At 38.6% G+C, this 19837-nt stretch overlaps 1 protein-coding gene across 2 annotated transcripts in view; it reads right to left on the reverse strand.

The window, feature by feature from the left end:
• Nucleotides 1–18389, reverse strand: part of PKIB (cAMP-dependent protein kinase inhibitor beta) — a 105203-nt gene extending 86814 nt beyond the window's left edge. For both annotated transcript variants that reach the window (XM_028494488.2, XM_024122577.3), the window contains exon 1: nucleotides 18255–18389. The gene's annotated coding sequence lies outside the window, so the exon portion shown is untranslated. The remainder of the gene's footprint in view (nucleotides 1–18254) is intronic.
• Between the last annotated feature and the right edge of the window lie 1448 nt (nucleotides 18390–19837).

Below are 19837 nucleotides of genomic sequence, written 5' to 3' on the forward strand. Positions count from 1 at the left end.
GCACATATATACAATGGAATATTACTCAGCCATAAAAAGAAACGAAATTGAGTTATTTGTAGTCAGGTGGATGGACCTAGAGTCTGTCATACAGAGTGAAGTAAGTCAGAAAGAGAAAAACAAATAACATATGCTAACACATGTATATGGAATCTAAAAAAAAAAAGAAAGAAAGAAAATGGTCATGAGGAACCTAGAGGCAAGACAGGAATAAAGATGCAGACGTACTAGAAAATGGACTTGAGGATATGGAGAGGGGGAAGGGTAAGCTGGGACAAAGTGAGAGAGTGGCATGGACATATATACACTACCAAACATAAAATAGATAGCTAGCGGGAAGCAGCAGCGTAGCACAGGGAGATCAGCTTGGTGCTTTGTGACCACCTAGAGTGGTGGGATAGGGAGGGTGGGAGAGAGGGAGATGCAAGAGGGAGGAGATATGGGGATATATGTTTATGTATAGCTGATACACTTTGTTATACAGCAGAAAATAACACACCATTGTAAAGCAATTATACTCTAATAAAGATGTTAAAAAAAATCAGGTTTTCTAATAATTAAAAATGTAATGCCTGAATTATAATATTGCTTTTACATAACAACTTGGCAAAGTTGACCAAGAGTCTTTAAAACGTTGACCAGCTTTGACCCCACAATCCCACTATGAAACTCCCTTGACCCTTTAGGTCCCTAGGATAACCCTCTTTTTACTTTGTTTTTGTTGCTGCTGGGAGAGGAGAAAAAAGACTTTAGCATTTAATAAACACCTGTTCTGTGTCATGAGCCTTGCTAGACACTTTGCATTTTATTCCACTTAATCACAATTAATCTTTCTTTTTTTTCAAAAAAGAAAAATGGACTTTTTTCAAAGCTTAAAGATGGTGAGATACCTCTCTAAGGTCACACAGCTAATAAGTCACAGAGACAGGGTTCAAGTTCAGATCTGTCTGACTGGAAAGCCTGCGTGATCCACTATGCATCATTGCTTCACAATATTCCTGGACTGTTGATCTAGTTTTACCTACAACTTTTCACCTGTATTATTTTTCTCATGACTAAACGGCAATTCCTTGATGCCTTGTATCTCAAAGCTCTAAAAAACATGACTTTTTTGGAGAATTGATCAAAAACAATTCACTTATTCATTTCCTCTATTTTTTCTTTTAACCATTTCCTCTTTCTTCACATCTCATATACCAAAGAAAATATACCTCACATCTCATCCTGAAGAGAAACAACTTCAGTGCTAAATGCCTACTGAATTTATTTTGCAAATTCATAGAATTTGGATGGATATAAAAAACTTTGATTTGAAAGGCTTCTGGCTGTGGACTATAGACCCAAAGAATAAATTAAACAGACTTTGTTTAGTAAAAGATTTCATAGTTTTCACTCTCTTGCATTCTCTCATTATATCATTATAACCTAAAAACAAGTTTGTTGTGAATACCGTTTCATGTTGCCTTCATGAAATAATATGGTGCTCAAAGTATAGCATAATGATTGAGAAGCAGAGATTCTGAAGCCAGACTTTCTGATTATAAATCTTTAGTGTATACATTTGGCCTGGTTACTTGACCTTTCTGGGCAGGCCTAGACTTCTCCACATGTAAAATATCCATAATAATAGTACCTCTCACACACAGTTGTTGTGGAGTTAAATGACATACTAAACTTAATTTGTATAGAACAGTACCTGGCATATACTGTGCTTAATATGCTTTAGATTTATTAATACTCTTATATAACAAAGATAAATAGAATGCTTATGATATGAATGATATGAATGATACATATGATAAAAACAATAAAAAGTTCACATTTAAATGTTAAGTAGCTTTAAAAACAAGGCATCTTAGGGCTTCCCTGGTGGCGCAGTGGTTGCGCGTCTGCTTGCTGATGCAGGGGAACCGGGTTCGCGACCCGGTCTGGGAGGATCCCACATGCCGCGGAGCGGCTGGGCCCGTGAGCCATGGCCGCTGAGCCTACGCGTCCGGAGCCTGTGCTCCCCAACGGAAGAGGCCACAACAGAGAGAGGCCCGCATACCACAAAAAAAAAAAAAAAAAAAGGCATCTTAAAAAACATTTAAATTTTCTTACCGTTGATATACTATTTCAGTTGTACTCTAATAATGGCTTAGACACATTAGTGTGTGTGCATGTACATGTGTAAAACAAAAATCTGTGTGCAATTCTAATGAGGAATTTTAAAGTTTTTAAGTATTTTTTTCAAAAAGAATATAGGTCGCTCAAAGAGTGCAGACCCCAATGCCAACAAAGAAACCTCCCACTTTGTACCCAAAGCCCTGCTTCCTGAAACCTTTACAGGCAAACAGTTACAGCACAAGGCCAGAAATACTGAATGAAAAAATAGGGAGAGAGGGAGATAAGAAAAGTTTACGTCACTTCTCTCTAGCTGGCCAGTGTTAATTATTTCTCTGTGATGGATGTTCATTCCTCTGCTTCACACTTTAGCCTTTCATGCAGCTGTGTGTTATTCCAAAATAATGAAAGAGCTCAATTTTGGCCGTTAAACTATGTTTCTGGATCTCCAGGAAAAGGTTTACTTAATATGGGCAACTTTAAATCCTAAAAGGAGAACTTACCCTTCTTACAAGAGCTGATTAGTTTTGACATTTTATCAACTCTCCTGAAGAGTCATTTATGGGTTGTGTTAAATACTAAAAAATAAAGTAAGATGTGGTCCTGGTGAATCTTCTACAACAGAGAGAAAACTCAAAGCAATATCTCAAATATTAGTAGCAAGTTCTTGCATTGATATTGAGTCAAATACTCTGCCATGCAGGCCCACTTGACCAGATCGGAGTTAGCTTGCTGGTTTTTCTCAAATATAAATATTTTCTTTGTTAATAGGGAAAGTTACATATTCCATGAGGCATAAAGAAAAATCACTTTCCATTGACCCAGAAAACTTACCTTGCAACTATGCCTGAAGGAGAAAGGAACTGGAATGAGAGTATTTGAAAACAGAACTCTGGCTGCCACAGCTACCTTCCTTGCTCCAAGTTCATGTTTAATTAAATTTACATCAATAATTCCATAAACTGCTTGCATGTTCATAGAACTTAAGTTATCATCTTTGATTCTGAGGTCAGATACTGCTAACAACCCTTGTGCCTCTGAGGGAGGCTTGGCCCTCTGCCAGACTGTACTGCTTCTCCCACGGGGATGGGCCCACCACGGCTATACAACTCCATGGGGGACGATGCGACACCAGCAGTACCCTCGTTGCTCAGCAACAACCCCTTATGACTGCTCCTCTTGGACTACTAGGCAACAGCACTGAGCCTGACCCAGCTGCTCCCAGGCACTGCCTCTCAAGAGGGCCAGGTTAACAGGAGGCCAGGGACCCTAAGTGACTAGTTACATAATCTAACACATTTCTCGGGATGCTCTCCAACTAAAAAATCAGAGCAGAGTTAGTTCCTACCCTGAAGGGTACCCTTGACCGTATCCTTAATTTAAACTCTACCCTTGAATCTTTAGAGAAGCTGACAGAAAACTAATGCATCAGAGTCAAAATCTGTGGCCAAAAAAAGTCTATTAAAAAAAACCACACACATACGTAAAGGAGGCCATTCTTTTTTTAATCACGTTTAAAATATGACTTTCAAACCTTTCTTAATCTCAAAGAATTTTACTATTTACATACTTTCTGTTAACAGACCCCCCCAAAACGGGGAAAACATATTAAACCACTTACTTTTATGGTAAGACTGTTCCTTAAATAGCTTAACACATAACTCTAAGTATAGCAATTTCTAGGAAAGATCTTCAATTCTTATCTATAGTTTAACCCACATTTATGTCTTCTTAGTTCTAGACTTTTAACAAATAGAAATTAGGCACATTTTTGCATCCGTTAGCTGACCTACCTTTTAGGACAAGGGCAACAACCCAGTCAACCAACCTAAAAACTTACCCACACATGGAAACATGAGTCCAGCCTTGCTCCCATCTCCTCTACTGTCACTTACCTCTTTGTTGTGGAAAAAGAGATGTGTGCTCCAAGAGACATGGACTCACAGCCAGTCTACCACAGTACAAATACGATTCTACTGCTCCACTTACTCAAAACCTTCAGTCAAGTCCAAGCAATTTATTGTGAAATGCAAGGCACTTCTGAATCGACTTCCCTTTGAACTTCCACCCATATCCGCAGCTGTCCAATATACTGATTTAATTATAGTTCCCTGAATACATCACACATTTTAAGCCTCTTTCCTCCTCCTAGAACATATTCCTCTTTGCCTGGCAAACTAGTGGTTATCTTTCAAGATCTAGCAATAACATCACCTCCTCTGAGACACTGTCCCTGGTTTTAGAATTTCTTATAACCATTTCTGAGCATCTTCTACCTGATTCACACTGCTATAGCAGCATTAGTCACACTGTTTCACAGTAATTTACTTACTCAACATTAATCCCATGTCCTTCAAGGGCTAGGACCTTGTTCTGTTCAACTTGGTCTCCTTGGTGCCTGGCATATTCCTTTGCATTAAGAAGCTGTTTATCCTATGGCTTTATTAATGATTAGAGAACAAAACTCCTAGGCAAAATTGTAAAATAGATGAGGAGTGGGCATTTTTAACCTCTTAATTAACCAGGGATGGGTAATAAAGCAATTCAAATCAAAACAAAAACTTAATCTCCTGACTTCTGGGCTGGTCCTCTTCCTAAATTATGATGAATCATTGAGGGCAAATAAGTAGATACCTCTGCAGTGATCCAATCCATCCAGTAATATGGCTAAAATAATCAGATTTCCTGTGTCCCCTTTATTATAATCATAATAACATGAAATTCAAGGGATCTACATGGTCAGGTAACCAAATCACTAAAAGGTGGTTTGGAGCTGGTCTCAGGGAAAATAATTTCCCATTCAGATTAGCAACTCTTAAAGCAGTTTTTGCAGGAATCTTGGTGCAAGTAAAGTAGGGAAGAAAGCAGAAAAGAAACCAAAAAAATTAGACCTAAATAGAAAGCAAGAAAAAACTATTCTAATTTTAAAAACCTCCTAAAAAATACTTCACAAAACAGCATTTACTCAACATCTGTCTCCTGCAAAGCACTAATTTAAAAAAAAAAAAGGAACGTGAGCAAACAACACACAAAAGCCCACAAAAGCAGCAGCCAACGGTAACAGCATAAAGCCACTCAACCTCTTACTTCACCACTTCAGTAGCTAAAGATATAGGCCTCCATTTTCAAATATAACAATGCTTTTTCTACAACTTCTTAAGTTCACATATGTGTTTATCTAAGATATTGCCAAATTTTTGATATTAGCAGTAATGTGATTGTCTAAAATAATCCATGCAATCCAAATTCTAATCAACGGACATCTAAATTTTTAGCTTATCTGTGTTAAGCTGAGAGGGAATTCTTAGTCTATTACAAGCTTGTGGTTCTAAATACCCCTAAGTCTGTGCTTCCTCAAAACTAGGAAACCTGCACCCTTGGAAATACCAGAATGTACTCACAACCACATGATAAATTTTGTTTATCAAAGGAGTCTTACTTGACAGTATATATTTAAAGCATGTTTTTATACTAAAACAAAATGAACACATTATAGAGTGCATAATGCACACAAATATGTAAGATGAATATGAAATGTCAAAGAAACTTTGTACTTTTCTATGGAGCACTTTGAGTTATGCCTCTAGATTTCTGGGAGTTCTTTGGTGGAAAAGCATGAGAAGCCCTACTCTAGGGGATTCCCTCCTAGATGTTGAGGAAAAGATTACTTTCATGTAAAAAATATATATCACCTTGGCTCTAGCATACCATGACCACTGAACTCAAAAAGTGCTACCATACTTAGGCATACCATTACTTTTTTTATTGGAACTTAACCTTTATAACATCTTTTTTATTTTGAAGCAAAAATATTTCTCTCTCCAACAGTCCTAAATCTTTCTGCAGGTACCTCACAGGACCAGTCTAAACTCCTATATATGTAAGACAGTCCTTCAAATAAACATAATAGTCACAAGTAATGGAGGCATACTGGATGCCAGGAAATGTGCTGGGTACTTGACAATCATTAATCAAAAAATAAAACTGCAGGTAAATAGTATCATCTTTATTCTACAAAAAAGAAGAAGAAGTAGATGAAGAGGAGGAGAAAGGGGGAGGGGGTAAGGGGAAGGAGAGTGGGAAAGGAAACAGCCTACAAAAGAATAAGTGACTTTCCCAAAATAGCACAGCTCTTTCCGAGCAGAGCTGAGCTCTAACTCCAAAGCTTGTGCTTGTTTTTCTCTTTCTTTATACATCATGTTATACTACGTTTCCATGCCCACTTTCCCGGGTGTTCATTTCTCCTAGCGAAATATCTCCATTTTACAACTATTCCTTCCATCACTTCTGCAATAACAGACCATCCTGATCAATGTATGTGTGTGTGTATTTGTAGGAGCAAAATATCCAGAACAATTTGGCCATGGAAGAACAGAGTTGGGCCGTCACTTCCTTTGCTCTGGATAAGATACTGCTATTGATACAACTTAAAAATATGCTACCTATGTTGGACAACCACTTGACATTATATTGAATTGGCCATAAACCAAAATTCTTTAGTATTGTTTTAACAGATTCTGCTAATAACCATTTCTTCTCTAACTGGTTTCTTTTTTAAAATGTATACAACTCTTGTATTTACCTACATATAAACAACCTGTTAAAATAAATTTTTATTCATAGAGAGTCATAGATTATATGACTCTCTACTACTTTCAAGGATAAAAATTAGCTACAAATTTAAGTCCAAAGTTATCATCCCAGCATTTAGATTCTTCACTACAGCCTCAATGTATCTTTCCACCCTTACTACTCCCAGCCCCTAAAATTCTACACAGCTCTGTCTCACTCTTTTCTGTATTTGTACCTTTATTCATGCTGTTCTCCCAATCAGGAATGTTTCGCCCACTCCTTGAAATTCTATCAGTCCTTCAAGGACCATCCCAATTACTACATTGCCTTTAAAGTCTTTCTGATTAATTTCAAAGTTTACCTTCTTCTTCTTTGAAACCCCACAGCTTTGTTTTAGTTCTTTCATAGTACCTATTACAGTCTGCCTCACAGGAAAGGTGTGTATATTATTTTCCCTTACCTCCCCCAAACAGATAGAATCCTAAACTTCTTAAAAGAAGATGGAGTCTCATTCCATTTTGCAATATATCACTAAACACAGTAGCTGAGTCCAGGAGGGTGCTTTTTAATAGATGTTTATTTGAATTTAGTTAACTATTCATCTCAGAGATGCATGGACTGAGTTCCAAAATTCATTAAAAAATAAAGAATATCTATAACCAACCACAGAAAAGAACCTGAATATCAATGGGTACATATAGCACTAAAATATGGAATTATAGGCTCTATTTAGAATAATACAGGTACTTTTTTCACTGTATTGATCTCATGATGAAGAACTGAAATCGATCATTCATATTGGTGTAATCATGTTGACAAAAACTGAAATCTCAAGAGATTAAGAGACTTCCTCAGGGTCACATGACTAATTAAAAGCTCAGTTGGCCTTACAACAAAGCTTTCTAATTTCTAGCTTAGTTATTTTTCTCTACTATTATCATCCAAATCATGTGTCAATACGTTTTTATAAATATTAGCTGCAAAAATATTTATGTAAGAGAGAAATATTCTCTTCTTTCTTATATATTAATAATCTTCAAATTATTATTTGTACAGGTAGAATTTAAAATAAAATTCATTAATGATGATTAAAGAAGATTATAATACACAAAATTTATTTATACAAATCTTACTTATTTTGCAACTTAACTACAAAGACAACAGTCAAGAATCAGGACATTAACAAATATTGTTGTTCAGTCAAAATAAATGTCATAAAACCTATGTCGTAAAACCTATACACTAATAATGTTCACGGTCTTTACTTATAAGCGAGTCCTACAGATTTAATCAGAGCCTGTTTATGCCTCTGGTTTGTTTTTAACCTCTTGTCACCAATTTAGAGGACAGTAAAAATTTTGCCTGCCCAACATCCATTTCCCCGTGAGGAGCCTTTCCTCCTATAGTCACCGCATGTGATTCGTTGTTTCCGAGAATGAAGTTGAGACTCAGACCTGACATATCCAAGCTCCAAGTGCCCTGAGCCACGGTGACTGGCTCAGAAGTGATACGTGACACAAACCTGCCTCAACAGGCTTATTATTACGTTCTTCCAACCCAGCAAATGCTTAAAGACTGGGTTCATGATGCAAGTTAGTCCACCTTAGGACTGGTGCCAAAGCTACTAAGTGAAGACACTTTTTTCTCTTTGAATTTAAACTTGAGGAGCTAGGCCTGGAGCTGTTGATAGCAATTTTGTCACCAAGCAGAGCCTGAGAATGAAGCCAAGTTGAAAGAGAGTAGAGCCAAGAAGTAGAAGGGAATAGGGTCCTTACAAAATAATTTGAGCTCTAGATCAAGCTGTGACTGAAAGCTGGGTTACATAAATCTGATAAATTCTCCCATTCTCCTTAAGCCAATTTGAAGTGGATATGCTATCGTGAGCACCTGTAACATTCCTAACTAATGCACTCAGGTATCTGACTTTCTCAACCCACAAGATTCAAAAGGTCATATAGAGAGTGAACAGTAAGAGCTATTACATACATCAGATGAAGTAGCAGCTTACGGTTTGAAATGATGATGAAGACTGGTAATATGTAAAAAAAGAAAATAAGGAATTTCAAAAATGTGGAGTCTTTTAGTCAAGGACTTACTCCACATAGCATCCTGGGAAAGCTCTCAGTCCCAGAAAAACCAGGATAGTTGCCATGCTATTTGGGAGTACAGAGATTCTTGCAGTGATTTGCATAAACAAGAAGATAAGGGGTCATTAGGTCACAGAGGACTCAAGGCAGGTGGTGGTGAGGCTCTGAGGTTGCTGTACTTGTAGGGGAGAATGTGGTAAGCACACAGAATTCTTAGGTTCTCCATTGACTTGTACTAATTGGAAATGTGCAATCCACTGAGAAACATCTTACTCCAAGCAATCAGAGCATGGAGAGTAAAAAATAGACGGATCGAAGAATCGGCCATCCCAATGAAACCAAAGGACAAGTGTAGGTGTGAATCTTTGGATTGGTGTAAAACAAAAAAAAGAATATAGGATGCTATGCCCAGAGAGTTTCTGAATTTGAGATTTTAGGAAGGAACAATTTCATATGATAAGTCCAGGTTGTAACTACAGAAGGGGCTGGGTGAAAAGAAGTAAAAGAGAAGACTACTGCTTGAAATTGTAGAGGTCACAAACTGAGAGGCTGTGGTGTTGGGTGTAGACAGGAAGTCACCCAGACTGAGGACAGGAGACAGGTGGGAGAAGATGACTGTACACCAGTTGCTGGAGTGTTCAGTGAGGGAGGGGTTTGTTCAGGTGGTGAGTAGATCACAGGAATGAGAAATGGCAGTTGATAGTATAGCCAGATGGCTCAAAGAAACAGGAATGAGTATAAGAATGTAGAGGAACAATGGTCTACAGGTGGGAGGGTGTACGGAGGGCATGTGACCCACCTCCCTACCCTGAGATTCATGGACGACGGAGTAATCAGCAGTCTCCAACAGGAAGGGCTCACAGGGAAGTGGGATACCCCTGGGAGAGTCAAGATTCAGGGCTAGAGAAAAAAGTGGAGGTTAAGAGGAGTTTACTGGGACTGAGCAGGTGTTCCAGAGGGCATGACAGAATGGTTTTGAAGGAAGAATAAAAAGCAGAGATTAGGTCAGGGAGAGGCAGCACAAAGCATAATAAAGTTTCAAGGCAGAGAGGAGAAATGAGCAGACAAACGATAAAAACTGAGATTTGAAGCATTAGAAAATTAACTGTTTTGCAAGGCTAACACAATTACATGTTCCAAAAATGGTAATGTGGGAATTTAGGAAGAGCTAGCAGCTATGATGTGGGATGTGGAATTCCTTTTCCTCCTGGGATGAGGTGGTGAGTGACAAACATGGATCAAAGCAGTTTAGGGAGGCAATCGAAGAGCCTGCAGTCATGTGTAGGAATGGTGGCCAGGAAGGCATGTGACAGGGAATTCTGTGGGACTTCAGGATGATAGGGCCAGTTATAACGAGGTGGGCTCCAAGGAGGTGCAGGGGCATGGGGTGCTATATCAATCAGTGGGGAAGGAATCAGTGACAGAACAAACGAATTTGAGACAAGACTAGTGATTAAAAAATGTTAATAATAAAATTAGATTATCTACTTCATCCCCGACTAAAATAACTTCTAAAGGATTAAAACTTTAAATTAAAAAAGACATCAACAGTACTATTAAAAACATAGATGAATATGTTTAAAGGGGAAAGTCCTTCTCAGAAACTATGCAAGAAGAAATTGTCAGCTTTCACATCCACAAAATTTAAGAATTTTACAAAGCAATGCTCCCTAAAATAGTTAATGGCAAACAAACGAAACTGATTAAAAAATTGCAACATAACAGACAACAAAGAGTTAATATCCTAATGAATAAAAAGCTCTTGAAACAAGCAAAAAAGGATTAAAACAGGCAAAGAATACTAAAAAGCAATTCATAAAAATAAATCCAAAATATCCAATAAACATACTAACTAAAAATATTTGGCCTCATTAGCAATCAAAGAAATACAAATATGAGGTATCTTTTCCTACTGATTTCTAAATTTAAAACTTTTAAATAGTATTAGTATGTTGGTAAAAATTTTGAGTATAAATTGCTGCAGGCTTCCTGGAAAGAAATTTTGCAAAATGTGTCAAAAATGGTTAACAAGTGAATATCCACTGACCTAGCAAGTCCATGTCTAGAAGTTTATTCAAAGAGATTAATAAAACAGCCATGTACAGTGTATAAAGATCACAAACAGAGTTATCTACTATGGTATTGTTTATAAAACCAAATTTGGGAACATTCTGCATATTTACCAATAGGGGTTAGTTAAAATTTTAATAGAACACTATGTAGCCATTAAAAATATGATTTAGCACCTTGACAAGATATAGTAAGATGAAATATTAAGGGAATATGATATATTACTTTTCTTTTTAAAATCTACATATATGCAAAGAATTTTATAACTAATGGTGGAATTTAGGTGGACATTATTTTCCTCTTAATACAATTCTGAATATTTCTGATTTTCATTGCAATGTGTATGGTCTCAGAAACACTATTTCAAAATTTTAAAGTTTAAAACTTAGTGGTATTTTAAGTGGCAAACATTACCTGCCCAGAAAATTACATGTGGAATAACCCATTATAATGTAATAATAGGGAGCTGACAAAAGGATGAGACTGAAAGAAAAAAATCACCTGATTATATTTTCACATCTGTGATTCTTGGTGAATAATTTATAATAGCAAGCATATATTGTCCTCGGAAAAACTGAATTCTACATTTGAACATTGCCAATATTCAAAGCAATGCATTTTAATGATTTATGTTTTTCTTTTCTTATCTCTGTGTTAAACCGATGATTACCACAGGGTGCAGCAAAATTAAAATGTGGCCTAACTGGAAAATTCTGTTTCATACCTTTAAGAGCTGAAATTTTATCTAGCCAAAAACTATTTCATGGGTCACTTTGAATAATAAGAAAAATGTTATTTTTAAAAATTTGCTCTTCTTATTCATTTGTATTCTGGTAATAATAATTTTAAGAAGAAAAAATAATTTACAAACTGTATACCATTATTACATTAATATAAAAATATTCTTACAAATGGACAAAGACTGGAAGATACTCAATACTGAATTTTTTTTTTTTTTTTTTGCGGTACGCGGGCCTCTCACTGTTGTGGTCTCTCCCGTTGTGGAGCACAGGCTCCGGACGCACAGGTTCAGCTGCCATGGCTCACGGGCCCCGCCGCTCCGCGGCATGTGGGATCTTCCCGGACCGGGGCACGAACCCGTGTCCCCTGCATCGGCAGGCGGACTCTCAACCACTGTGCCACCAGGGAAGCCCTAAAGTTTCTGGAAGCTTCAGGGGCCTCTTTTTTTTTTTTTTTGCGAAGCAATTATGTTTGAATATTAGAATTGGAATTTTAAAATCTTTCAGTGTTCTTAATAGTGTGATGGTTTTATGATAAAAAATATCTGAAAGAAAGAAGCTAACTAATAAACTTTTAACAATCCTTTTATAAGATAATTTGAGATGTCCTTAGATATAACTGAAACTGCTGTCCTTAGAATATTTCATTAATCCATATTTTAAGTGGATTACATTGAGACAAAACCCACAGTGAAGAACTGAACCAATTCGCTATTAGGACCAATAATAATTATTGACAGGTAATATGAAAAGTTTTCAACAAATTAGGTAAATTAAGATGCTTTTTAAAAGAGTTGGTAAAAAAAAGCATCTATGAGTAAAAAAAATGCTTTGTTTCCTCCCATTTTGCAGTTACACCCAAAAAGTGTATATTTCCTTTCAAAGCATTCAAACCTAGAACCCAAACATGGACTTCTCAGAGTTGGAACAACCTATGCTGGGTTTTACAGCTTAATATCCTTTGGCAAAAATCCACAAACATCTCAGGGAGCTGACCCAGATGTACCCTGTGAAGAAATTATTCCCCACTTCCCCTGAAAACGTTCTCCCACTCCTCCCTGAGGCAAACAAATACAAACTATGCCCCCCATGTTGCAGACTGGTCCCATACCCATACTGTCAAATGCATATGGTGCAAAATGAATGGAAAACCTGAAATGACCTCATTTATATCTATAGCTGGGTTGGTGACAGAGGCACCATGGATGCACTGCCCAAGTTATCACACTGCTTATTTTGTAACCATCTTTACAACTGATACTGACGATGGGCACATTTCACGTGGCTAGCAATCCAAAATCCAGGTATCAGCAAGGTTGGTTTCTTCTTGGCAACACAGGAGAAGCTGTTCTATGCCTCTCTCCTAGCTTCTGGTGGTGGCTGGCAAGTCTTGGAATCCCTTACATCTGCGTAACTTCAATCTCTACTTCCACTGTCACAGGCTTGCCTTCCCTCTATGAGTCTCTGTCTCTGTGTCTCTTCTCTTCTTCTTGTAAGGACACCAGTCATACTGGGTTAAGGGCCCACCCTACTACAGTATGACCTCATATTAACCAATTACAATGGCAATGACCCTATTTCTAAATAAGGTCTCATTCTGAGGTTCCAGGAAGTACATGAATTTTAGGGAGACATTATCTGACCCAGTAAACCCACCAAATCTGCCTTCATTCTTCTACTGCCATCTTTGTATATAGTACTAGTCCTCAACCTCAAGCCAAGAAGCTGAGAACCACCCTTCATTCCCACCTCCCTTTAAATTCATCTCCCAGTTAACATCAAGCCTGATCATATTTCTAGACTCTGATACTCCTGTTCATCCCTAAATTCTTTATCCCTAATCCCTGAATCACTCTCTAGCACCTCTTGCTTGGGCTACAACAGTCTGTCCAATACTCCTCAAACCCAATCTTCTCCAAGCTACAAGAGTATATATAGATATATACATACAGCTTCATGGCATGTTAGAAAGATGTACTGTTGCTTTTTTGTTGTTTGTTTTTCTAATTTTTCACTACCGTGAAAAGTTCTGCTTCTTTACTGCAATGAGCATAATTATGATACACATCCCTCTTCAGGGATACAGAAACTGAGGCAGAGTGGTTTGTGTGCAAGCGCTGTCCTTTGTAACGTCTTCTCCTGACTTGATAGATTCTCTACAAACCTTCAGAATGCAACAAAATCCATTATATCTATAATCTAGCTTTTTATAGATTTTATTAGATTTGGGAAAGACAGACAAGAGGGGCTTATTTCAGTGTTTTGAGATTTAATATTATACCTGGCTCCAGAAGCCCCATGATAGAAGTAGTTATTCTCATTTTTTAAATAAACAAAAATAATAAACGAATGTAATTGCATTAGTTATAAGCCATCTTTGTTTACACACACACACACACACACACACACACACACACACACACTGATTTTAAGAATAGTGTTTTCTTCTGAGACATATTAACCCAGCCCATAAAGATTAGTGTAGAAATAAATCACTTCATGGTCATTTGATATAAGCATGTTTGGGAAGACAGCTTAACCTCTTTCCTGTCTTCCATGAATTTATTCCTGAAACTATCACGCTGAACCTCAGTTTCTTCCTTTCCTTCACCCAAAAAGTGAAAACTTACAGTTAACCATGCTAATTTCCACACTCCCAAAGGGGATTCTTTTTCATCAGCACAGTAGATTTTAGGGCTTAGCAGGAAATAGGGGCTCTGAGAAGGCAGAATCCAGGAGATAGAGGAAGGCATTTAGCTCCATTTATATTGTCTATAAACGTTTCTGCTGTTGCTCTCCCAAACAAGTGTTCAGGCTGTGTTGGCTCCAGACTGCACAGTCTTAAAGTATTTCTATTCCCTTGGCCCACTTTCCAGTCTGAGAAATCCTATTCTAACTGATCCAGGATCCTACGTGAGATTACTTCCTCCTATTCAGGAACATGTACAAATGTGAATTGCTTTATTCTTATATAGACAGCTCTGAACTTCTTTTCCAACCAAGCGCCCAACTCTTGGACACCATCACTTTTTAAGAATAGGAGTTATTGGAGAACACAAATCTACTCTGATTTATAAAGTCCGTAGCATGCTTTATACCTGGACAGATGCATAAAACTGCTATTTGCCTTTGAGAGCATGAATGAAAAATATATCCCACTTGAGTATAAAGTATACTACCTATTTGATTTCTCAAAGTCAACTGTACTTCCAATAAAAAGAAAGATAATAATAACCACTTTGGTTTTCTGGGTATGTTCAAGTTTTCTCTTTATGTAATGTCACTAACTGATAATGACTTACAAAAAGTACATTGAGCCTATTAATATAAAAATTACTGAGACCAACAGGATTCAGAAAGCATGTACTAACCACAGAAGTTTTAGAACAGTAAAATAGGAGCCCTGGATTTATCCCTAATACATGATTTTTGCACATGTCAATCACTTAAACTTGGGCCTTAGATCTCTATATCTAATAAAATATGTTTAATTAGTACTTAGAAGAATTATGTGGCATCATAATTACAGATGCTTATTTTATCATAGGATTTATAGGGTTTTTCTGATATTCAGAAAGGAATTTTTTTTTCTAACTCAATTAAAGTCTTGTGTTGAAGGAATGGAAAACCACTGAATTTACTATCAAGCCATTCAGGTCTGAGTCTCATCAACATCCTAAAATACGATTTTCAAATTGCTTTATTTCCCATTCTCAATGGAGACTGCAGGAAATTTAGTCTTAATTAAGCCTGATTTACTCTCATTTAGCATTACAAAAAAAAGAAAAAGATACTGGGGGAAGGGATGAATAGGCAGAGAACAGAGGATTTTTAGGGTAGTGAAAATACTCCCTATGATAGATGAATACATGTCATTATGTGTTTGTCCAAAGCCATATAATGTACAACAACAAGAGTGAACCCTAAGATAAACTACGGACTTTGGGTGATTATGATTTGTCAATGTAGGTTCATCTACTGTAGCAAACATACCAGTCTGGTGAGTGAGGGAGGCTATGCGTGTGTAGGGGTAGGGGGTATTGGGGAAATCTGTACCCTCCTTTCAATTTTGCTGTGAATCTAAAACTGCTCCAAAAAAACCTGTCTTTAGAAATATTTTATTTCTGAGAAATGTTACACTTTTTTGCAAATTTGTTTGCTATATCTGAGCTCTAAATTTGAAAGGAAGCAAAGTGTTTCCTGTCCAAGTGTTTCCTGTCCTTCTCTCTATGTATATATCAAATATGACCTAGTAAGAAACATTTATTTCTCCAGAACTTTCTACATTTTGTAAATACATAACTTCTACATAAAATTCACTCTATAATGCTCTTAAAAAGTTAGACATACGTTTATCATACAACCCAGCAATTGCACTGCTAAATATCTATCCAAGAGAAATGAAAACATGTACTCACAAAGACTTCATGTGAATGTTCTTAGCATCATGATTCACAATAGCCTCAAGCTGAAAACAACCCAAATGTCCATCCACTGGCGAATGGATAGACAAAATGTGGTATATCCATACAATGGAAAACTTCAACAATAAAGAGGAATGAAATACGGATACGTGCTACAATATAGATGAATCTCAAAAACAGTATGTTAAGTGAAAAAAGCCATAAACAAAAGATCACTTTTTTTTTGCTTTACGCGGGCCTCTCACTGTTGTGGCCTCTCCCGTTGCGGAGCACAGGCTCCGAACGCGCAGGCTCAGCGGCCATGGCTCATGGGCCCAGCCGCTCCGAGGCATATGGGATCTTCCCGGACCGGCGCACGAACCCGTGTCCCCTGCATCGGCAGGCGGATTCTCAACCACTGCGCCACCAGGGAAGCCCAAAAGATCACATATTTTATGATTCCATTTATATAAAATGTCCAGAGAAGGCAAATCTATAGATACTGAAAGAAGATCAGTGGTTGCCTGAAGCTGAGCAATTTTATTAATTATAAATGGGGATGAGGGATCTTATTGGGGTGATGAAAATGTTCTAAAACTGAATTATGGTGATGGTTTTACAACTTGGCAAAATTTCTTTAAAAATCATTGAAAGGGGTAAATTTCTGAAAATTTAAACTTCTAGTTTAAAATTCACTAAAGAGGAGAGAAAATTCTTTAACAAAGAATGAAATTTGACACAATTTTAAATATCCTGCATAAGGTATTCCATTAGTCTTTGATATTTTGTTGAAGAAAGTTGTGGTAAAGATAAAACTAAAAAGTCAATTACTAAAAACTTTTTGCAAACTTTTTCCAATATATACTTTGCTTCAAAATTAAATCATTTGATCTTCCAAAACACTGTTTTAGAAAATGAACTCCCTTAACATAGTGTCAGCAGAGGGTTATTGACCAGCACCTGACATACTAACAGGAAAACAAGGTTTTCAAATTGCTGGTCTAACTAACCATGATCCAGAACCTACACCATTATAGCACTTCCTGTGAGATTTATGGCCATCAGATCTCATTTTAACAATCCAAATTCTGAGCTTTCTGATTATTAAATCCCAGAAGGAATTTTTTTATGTGTAGCAATGTCAATAAGAAGGCATCTTGTGAAGAGATAAAGTGGACAGATGGATTTTGAATCTACATGTACACCAAGAGAAATGCAATACTCACAGTAGTTCTAATCCATACTTTTTCAGTATCCAAACCATTAATATGAGTGTTTTAGTATTTAGTTTTTCTAGTTGAATGTTTAAGTGGTCATCGGCAACGAATCTCCATTTTACAGTCCAGCACAGACTCTGACTAATAATTTCACCTGCCGTTTTTTTTGGCTTTTGTTTTCTTAGTGTTTCCTGTGTGCCCCACTTGTACCAAGCGCTCTTCCAAAGGAACCGTGTTCGGATGTGTTCCCTGGGATGAGCTCTACGAAGATGAAACTGGCCCGTTCATCTCAGCCTCACTCGTCAGGGGTTGCCAGTCAGGATAGCTGGTAAATCGGGGTCATCTCCCCCTGAAGGCGCTATCAGGAGCTTCCCCAACGAGCTGCCACGGCATCAACAGTCAGGACCCACACCCTCCATCTCCTGAGCCCCTGCGACCACACTGCACTCCCGTCCCTCCCTGGCTGCCGGCCGGTGTCCTAGGCTCAGTGAAAACCCAGTAGTTGCAGAGAACTCCTGATTTGACCCGATCTAATCATTCCCATGTTTTATCAAGTAATGGATGGAGACTGGTGAGATGAGGTGACTGGGCTAAAGCCACACAGTTCGACGCGGGCAGAGCCGGCGAGAACACTGGTCTCTGCTGACCCGGCGGCCGCGAGCGGCTGCCTGGGGCTGGGAACGCGCAGCCCATGGGAAACGACGTGGCATTGCCCGTGCGAGAGGCGAAGGCTCAGCAACTTATGAGAGGAGATCACCAATGTCCAGCTTCAGGGCAGAGTGGGCAAAAAGAAGTGACCAGACCTCCCTGGTTACGCCTGTTGGCCTGAGCGTCCCCTTCCACTCTCCAAGTACCTCTGCATGTTCAATGATGTGGTCGCTCTGGCCAAAGAGGCGTCCACTTTGAATTCCCCCCACGCTCGTGCGGACTGACCAGAAAACAGGAAAGTTACTATAACCACATCTTCGCTCTCTCAGTCTCCCCTGACTGCCCAAGTCCTTTCCCTCCATCTTCGCTCCAGAGACCCCCACCACTCCCGACTCCCCTTCACCACGTACGTACCAGCCGCGCGCAGAGCTGCTCGCCGAGCCTGGGCCGGGTCCCGGTGCCCGGGCTCGCCCGGCCTCTACGTGGCCGCGAACTGCGACGCGGGCTCTAGCTCGCTGCCGCCTCTACCGTCCACGAAGGTGCGACCGCGTCTGAGCTGCTGGGCTGGGGCGCAGCCAGGAAGTGGCAGCGACTCCGGGGGCGGAGAGAGCGGCTGCCGGGACCCGCCCCCGAGGGTGGAGTGCCCCTCCTCCCTCCCCCCACCCGGGTCTTGCTCTCTGTGCAGCCACTGCCGCCAAGGGGCTCTCGGGGCCGGCGCGACGGTGGTTCTTGTCTTTTGGCTCCCTGGGCAGCGTTCTTTTTCCTGCGTGCGCGTTAACAATCATCAGAGATCATCACAGAACCCGTGCCCTCCTCGCCTACCACTCTCAGTTCCCCTGGGGGAGGGTTAAGGTTCTACTAAGAATTTACCTGATGTAACTGAGGGAATTTCGCGTCCCTCCCTGCTCCCAGAGGCTTCCTCTGTAGACCCTCCGACCCATTTGTGCGCGCTCCCGAGCGTTCGTGCTCCAAGTGTCCTAAGGTTCACTTTACTCGTGGCTCCTTGGAGAAGGTAAGAATGTGCATGGTTTTCCTATCTGCACCCGGAATGTGGGTATTCGTGTTTTTTTAACGCATCATTTTAACAGATTGAGAAGCCATGTGCAATGTAGACAACTTTTGGACAAAGAAAAGCAGAAATCAACGTCTATCGAGTTTCACGTCAAGGTTCTCACTAAGAAAAATGAAGTCCTTACTATTAAGGTTTCATTGTGTCTTTTAGAAAGCATAATAGAAAGATGATGATACTGCTCTTAAAATTAAGGTGCTCTTCTCTGCTTCCTGAGAAGGTGGTTTCTCCTCACTGAAGTCCTGAGATCCCCTCTGGTTTCCTGAAAGACATTATTAGTGTCCAAAATCTGCTTAACACCAATATGTTCACAGATACTGTGCTCTGGCTTCTTACCCAAGCCTATGACACCTGCCATTTCCCTACTGACTACTTCCAATATTTTCATAGGCTATGTGATATAGAAAAATGTTTTATTTAATGTATCTGCCAGTGGTGCTACCCTTAGGCTCTTTAAATTATTTAATATTCCTACCCCCACAATGTGGTAATAACACCTCTGTTTTCAGATAAATAAAGTGAGGCTCAGCAAGGTTAAATAATTTGAATAAAGTGAAATCACTAGGAAGACTTCAAGTCAGTTTCTGAGTTCAAGTCTTCCTGCCTTTAAGGTTGACATTCTTTAAATTATACCTTGTTAGTAAAACTTATGATTTTTCTAAATGCCAATACTGGTACACTTTGTTTTATAAATACATGGTTATTTGTATGGTCATACAAATAGTAATTAAAGAGATTGAGAGTTATTTATATCTTTAGCGTAATTTCAAGTGTATAATAAAATATATTATTATTATTTAAGGCAAATTATTCTAAAGCCTATTTATTTTAGAGACTCTGTGATAGAGATGCTAAAATGTTTGGATTTATGAGTTACAGTGCAATGATTGGATTTTTATAATTCTGAAATGTACTCCTTATACTCACA

The sequence above is a fragment of the Physeter macrocephalus genome, chromosome 10 (assembly GCF_002837175.3).
Source record: "Physeter macrocephalus isolate SW-GA chromosome 10, ASM283717v5, whole genome shotgun sequence".
Classification (NCBI taxonomy): Eukaryota; Metazoa; Chordata; class Mammalia; order Artiodactyla; family Physeteridae; genus Physeter; species Physeter macrocephalus.